The sequence below is a fragment of the Rutidosis leptorrhynchoides genome, chromosome 3 (assembly GCF_046630445.1).
Source record: "Rutidosis leptorrhynchoides isolate AG116_Rl617_1_P2 chromosome 3, CSIRO_AGI_Rlap_v1, whole genome shotgun sequence".
Lineage (NCBI taxonomy): Eukaryota > Viridiplantae > Streptophyta > Magnoliopsida > Asterales > Asteraceae > Rutidosis > Rutidosis leptorrhynchoides.
The window spans coordinates 510,273,799-510,280,145 of NC_092335.1; the positions used below are offsets into that span (position 1 = coordinate 510,273,799).

General features: G+C 31.6%; 1 long non-coding RNA gene across 1 annotated transcript; it reads left to right on the plus strand.

The window, feature by feature from the left end:
• Positions 1–4,982: 4,982 nt before the first annotated feature.
• On the plus strand, positions 4,983–5,996 carry LOC139898276 (uncharacterized). The gene is made up of 4 exons (XR_011776943.1): positions 4,983–5,077; positions 5,195–5,274; positions 5,438–5,505; positions 5,615–5,996. It is a non-coding gene; the product is annotated as an uncharacterized lncRNA (long non-coding RNA).
• The last annotated feature ends 351 nt before the right edge of the window (positions 5,997–6,347 follow it).

Consider the following 6,347-nt stretch of genomic DNA (forward strand, 5'->3'; position numbering starts at 1 on the left):
ATGAGGAAAAATCTAGATGTTAAATTGTAAAAATCTAGATATTTTTATGTGGTAAAAATATCTAGATATTTATCCATTGAAAAATCTAGTGTGTAGAAGTTTCCATGGAGTAGTATAAATATGGGTGGTGATTTCATTTGTGTGTAAGTTGTGAGAGTGAAATAAGAAGTGAGTTGTGAAGAAGAGAAGGTGTGAGAGTTGTGAGAAAGTGAGAAACGAGTGAGTTTGAGAAAGAACGCTTATAAGTAGCGAGTAGAAAGAAAGTGTGGTGAGTGAGTAATATTGTAATTACATTTTGTATTAATAAAAGTGTTCTTTGTTAAGTTTCCCGATTAAGCCTCGATTTGTGTTTAAGTTCTTAGTGCACTTGTGTTGTATTTATTATATGGTCGGCTCTGCCGCCTAAGTAATACATGGTCGGTTATACCGCCTAAAGATATATGGTCGACACTGTCGCGTAAGTACATTGTGCACTAAGGATTTATAAAATTAAAGGCTAATCAACGTCAAAGTATTGGTGTAGTGAGTGTAGTATAGTCTGGATCCTCTATAGTGGGTGTGTTGGGCTCGTCAAAGCTTCCAACATACATGCCATTATTATACCTAATCATCCGACTCTTTTGACCTGATAAAGTCGAGTATCATTAATAACACAATAACTCCATAAATTGACATAGAAACATGATTATGACGTTTATAAACAACATTAGCCAATAACATATGCCTGTATGATGGCTAAAAAGAATAATGACTCATACAATATACCAACACAACATATCACTTTGTAAAAACTTGATATGTTCATACATTTTATAACAATTAAGATGGTCAGAAGTCAACTATGTTGACTAAAATATTCAACATAGAGTCACAAATATTTAATGAAAAAAAAAGTTTCCAAAAAGTTGCCTTACTTTTGCAGGATCGAAAATATTCAACATAGAGCCACAATTGATAAATGAAATAGTAAAAAAAGGGTTTAAGTTGCTTTAAATCGACTACTAATCTGTAGAACAAATAACAGACATTAATTGAAGAAAACTTTTCAGCCATCAGTATAAAGAAAAGAACAGTTAGACTCATCTGCAATTACAAACATTAAATAGGTGGACTGTTCACTATTTTTGATATGTTAGCAAGCATAATTAAAAAAACAGTATATATATAAACTTAAGATAGTTTTTAGATATACCAACTATTGTTTACTAACTATTTTATCCATATTGTATAAGGCTATGAAATTGGGTAAGTGTTAGTATAAAAAATGTGCTACATCTGAATTAAGAAATGGTATATCAGTAGTTAATCCTTGATAACCACTAAATAAGCAGCCATGACACAAGTTGCTACTCAACTTTATCTTACCTGGTAACTTCAGATTTGATATTTAGTAGGCATTAGTAGAGTCTGAACATGGGACACATTGTAAAAAAAAATTAGCTCTTCTGAGAGGGCATGACTAACATCGCAAAAACTACACAAATCAAGTAACCAAATAAAAATCATACGGTGTACACAACGAAACTACCTTAAGAGGCTTGAAAGGATAATCATGAGGGAAAAGAACTGAAACAATAAACTCGCCTAAAACCTACAAATGCTACTCACTTTTATCACATTTTTCTGAGTCATGCAGCGTTAGAAGTAAAAAAAAAAATTAGATATATACATGCCTAACGGAATTGCTCGATGTTGCAGGTGGGTAAGTTCGGTTGCACGACAATTGTAAAACCAACATATAGTTTTGTATTTAGAAAACAGGTTGGCTCTGGACAAATTATTAAACAAATGTTTTAGCTTCACAACCGAATGTACATGCTAAGTAAGAAGTAAAATAGTTCATAAAAAGCGCAAAACTAATTATTTGTAAATAATGTACTTACAGAAAATTTTCCCTTACTACAAAGTCATAGGTTCTCATTTATTGTTGAAACACTATATGTCAATAGAAAACGCCTTAAAATCAAGTGTTTGATATTATGCAATGAAAACAAAAATTTTAATAATATTTATCAAAGTGTAGCATACTTAATAAAAATGCAATAGAATAAGATAGATTCTAACCTTGTAGATCTGACAGATAGTGAGCAACAATTTAAATGTTGCAAAACATTCTTTGAACACTATAAATGTTACCTTTATAAGAATGTAAGGAATGAATGATGCTAGTAGTTGAACTATCCAAGACCAAACTATTTGATGGGGTTGATGATTAAATGCTTCAGAACAAATGTAATGTTCGAGAGATTAGAGTAGCTCGTCCTTTTTGTATCATGAGTTCTCCTCTCAACATCCTTGCTTTTTTTTTTTTTGCTAAATTATTAATTGAATCTGGAGATACATACGGTTAAAATAAAAAAGAACAATACTTGAGATAATCACCTGTATAATGAAAGCAAATTTTGTCAAATGGAGATAATCACCTTTAACAATTGATCATAAAAAGAACTGTACAATGGATGCAAAATTCACTAAAGCATTTCATCGAACACATCGTGTGCAGTATAGCCTAGTAGCTTCTTGTACAAAAAACTAACTACAATAAACTTATTAAATAAAAAACGGAACACATTGATACAAAATGATAAACATATAAACATGTTAATCACAGAATTAATGCAAACAGCAGATAGAAAACACAATTCAAATTGATTAATTATATACCTTATACAAAAACGCAATTAAAAATACACAGATCAATTGAGCGTATTAAATTGATCGTCAATATAAATTAAATATATAATCATCTAAAAATACCTTGAAATCGCTTCAAAAGTTAGAAAACCTTAAAAATTGTGATTGTAAACACATCTTAAAGAAAATCCTAAAAATCGTTACCTGTTGTGATAACCACGAACACCCTAATCACAGAACACGGACAGTTAAGGAAAACCGTTGTGTATCCTCTTCCCAATCGATTCGAAACCCTAATTAAGAATTTGTCGTTAATATATAAAATTTGTACGGTATTGTCGAGAAAAACATGAAGGATTCATTGGTGGTAGTTGTGTCACCTAATACGGCGGGATGAACACACAATCGAAGGTGAAAAGGATCTGGTGGTTTTTTTTTTAAGAGAGAGAGAGACAGAAAAATGGGAAGATTAAGTTGAGCGACCGTAATAAAAACTGATTCAAAGGGGTTTTGAAGGACACGTGTTTTTTTCTTATAATTTTGAGGATTAATCTACTTTTAATCACATAATTTGAAAGACTAATTAGTCTCTAAGCTGATGACACGTCGGATTAACCTTACCGATTTATGTATGTACAAAACATTCTTTGAACACTATAAATGTTACCTTTATAAGAATGTAAGGAATGAATGATGCTAGTAGTTGAACTATCCAAGACCAAACTATTTGATGGGGTTGATGATTAAATGCTTCAGAACAAAGGTAATGTTCGAGAGATTAGAGTAGCTCGTCCTTTTTGTATCATGAGTTCTCCTCTCAACATCCTTGCTTCTTTTTTGCTAAATTATTAACTGAATCTGGAGATACGTACGGTTAAAATAAAAAAGAACAATACTTGAGATAATCACCTGTATAATGAAAGCAAATTTTGTCAAATGGAGATAATCACCTTTAACAATTGATCATAAAAAGAACTGTACAATGGATGCAAAATTCACTAAAGCATTTCATCGAACACATCGTGTGCAGTATAGCCTAGTAGCTTCTTGTACAAAAAACTAACTACAATAAACTTATTAAATAAAAAACGGAACACATTGATACAAAATGATAAACATATAAACATGTTAATCACAGAATTAATGCAAACAGCAGATAGAAAACACAATTCAAATTGATTAATTATATACCTTATACAAAAACGCAATTAAAAATACACAGATCAATTGAGCGTATTAAATTGACCGTCAATATAAATTAAATATATAATCATCTAAAAATACCTTGAAATCGCTTCAAAAGTTAGAAAACCTTAAAAATTGTGATTGTAAACACATCTTAAAGAAAATCCTAAAAATCGTTACCTGTTGTGATAACCACGAACACCCTAATCACAGAACACGGACAGTTAAGGAAAACTTCCCAATCGATTCGAAACCCTAATTAAGAATTTGTCGTTAATATATAAAATTTGTACGGTATTGTCGAGAAAAACATGAAGGATTCATTGGTGGTAGTTGTGTCACCTAATACGGCGGGATGAACACACAATCGAAGGTGAAAAGGATCTGGTGGTTTTTTTTTTTGAAGAGAGAGAGAGAGAGACAGAAAAATGGGAAGATTAAGTTGAGCGACCGTAAGAAGATAGATAGATAGAATAGATAGATAGATAGAAAATACGGTAGAAGAAGTTAAAATAAACAATACGGTGTATAAGAAGAAGAAACAAATACGAGTATCACTCTTTCACTCTCACTCTGTCATTACGCAACCAAATCATCTCTGCCCTAATTCACGAAAACCCTAAAAAACCCCAACAAATTCAACAATCGACATAACCAGTAACAAGAATTCTTTAGCGCCATTTGTAAGATCGAAGCAATAATGAATTCTTCATACAATCGCTACTTAGCACATGTTCGTTTTTCTTATTTCTTCAACGCTTTTCATCAGCGTTTTCCTTATTTCTTCAGTGCATATTCACCAAGATCTTCGAGGTACTTCTTTTATGTAAGTACTCAATTTTTTTAACGTCATCAGAATAAGGAAAATTCTTCGCTGATCTTGCTGACCCATTTGGTTTGTCATAGCATGTCTTCGCTGTATGGTTTTGATAGAAATTTGTGATATTTTGTTCATTTGTGTATTGACATTATAGCTGATGTTTTTTATTCTATCTAAGGATCTATCTCAATTTCATTATTTGTAACCTTTTCTCAATTTATGAAACCCGTGCTGAAGAATCTCGCTAAATCAATGTTTCATCTAAGGATCTATCTCAATTTCATTATTTGTAACCTTTTCTCAATTTATGAAACCCGTGCTGAAGAATCTCTCTAAATCAATGTTTCGATTTATGAAACTTGATTTTTTTCCCTTGATTTTTCATGTGTATATGTAGAGGTAGTGATGGTTATGACAAAGAAAGTGACGACGGAAAAAGTTTTCTTTTCTTCAATAAATCATTATTTTGTTACAGTCTGTTACAATTTGCTCGCTAGGGTTTTTCATTTGTTAGCTTTTTGAATATACTTTGATCACATGTGTATATAAAATTAGGAGTTTAAGGCTGTGGATATTATTATAAATCGTGATTGTGACTTGGAAGATGAAGAATTTACAGATGTTGCATCTATAAGGTTAGTAGCACTATGTCCAGGGTTTTCTTGCATGTATGTAAAGTTTGGGGAATGTAGAGGTAGTAACTATTGCACTATTTTTTTTATATATGCGTATGAAGTGTTTGATGAAATGACCAAAAGAATAACTTTAACTTACATTCATTGTGATTTTCGTTCTCAGCAAATGAAGCTACACCAATAATTTGTATTTTCTTCGCTGATGGTTCTTTCTTATGGTGCAACTTTAAGGTATTTGAATTATTAATTTGGTAATCTATATAACTTACAACGTACATAATTGTTTTTGAAGAAATAAAGATGATAAATTGATGTTTTTTTTAATATGATATGATGCAAGGTGCTGATAGTTTGTTGGCCTACAATTAGAATTTTCGCAAGAACATTCGGTCTACAAATTCTACGAACAATGATCACATTGACGAAAAGCGTTGAGTCGTTTTTTTTTTTTGTTTTTTTTTTATTTTTTTTATGGCACTTGTCTCCAATCGTATTCATTCAAGCTTCTTTGTATGAACAAAGTCTTATATAGACTGTTTACCATGAGAGTTAATGACTTCTTACTATGAATGGTTTTGAAAAGTATAAGAGTTGGGCAAACGTATATCATTTTCATTGGCATGCTTGGGTTTTGCATGATAAAAGAGATTTGGTGGAAGATGTCCTTGCAACAAAACTATATTCTGCTTACATATGATGATAAGGATGATGACTGGATGCTTGTGGGAGATGTTTCGTGGGAGTAAGTACATAATTGTATAAACTATACGAAATTTTTTCCTATATAACCAATCACCTTAACATTTATGTGGTTAAACACATATTTAAACCAGTGAATAGAATAATCTTAAAAAGTATAGAAGAGAATAATTGCTCCGTATAAGTTAAAAATCCAAGCTCAATAAAGATTATGTTTTTACATGGAGGAGTCCTATCGGTGGGGTCATTTAAGTCTTGGGACAGAGGGCAAGTTCAGAAAAAGCTTAATACAGTACCTATTATTTTTGGGTCATAGGGGTCAGCTGACCTCACTTGCACCCACTTACATCCGCCCCCCTGTCTGGACCCATTTA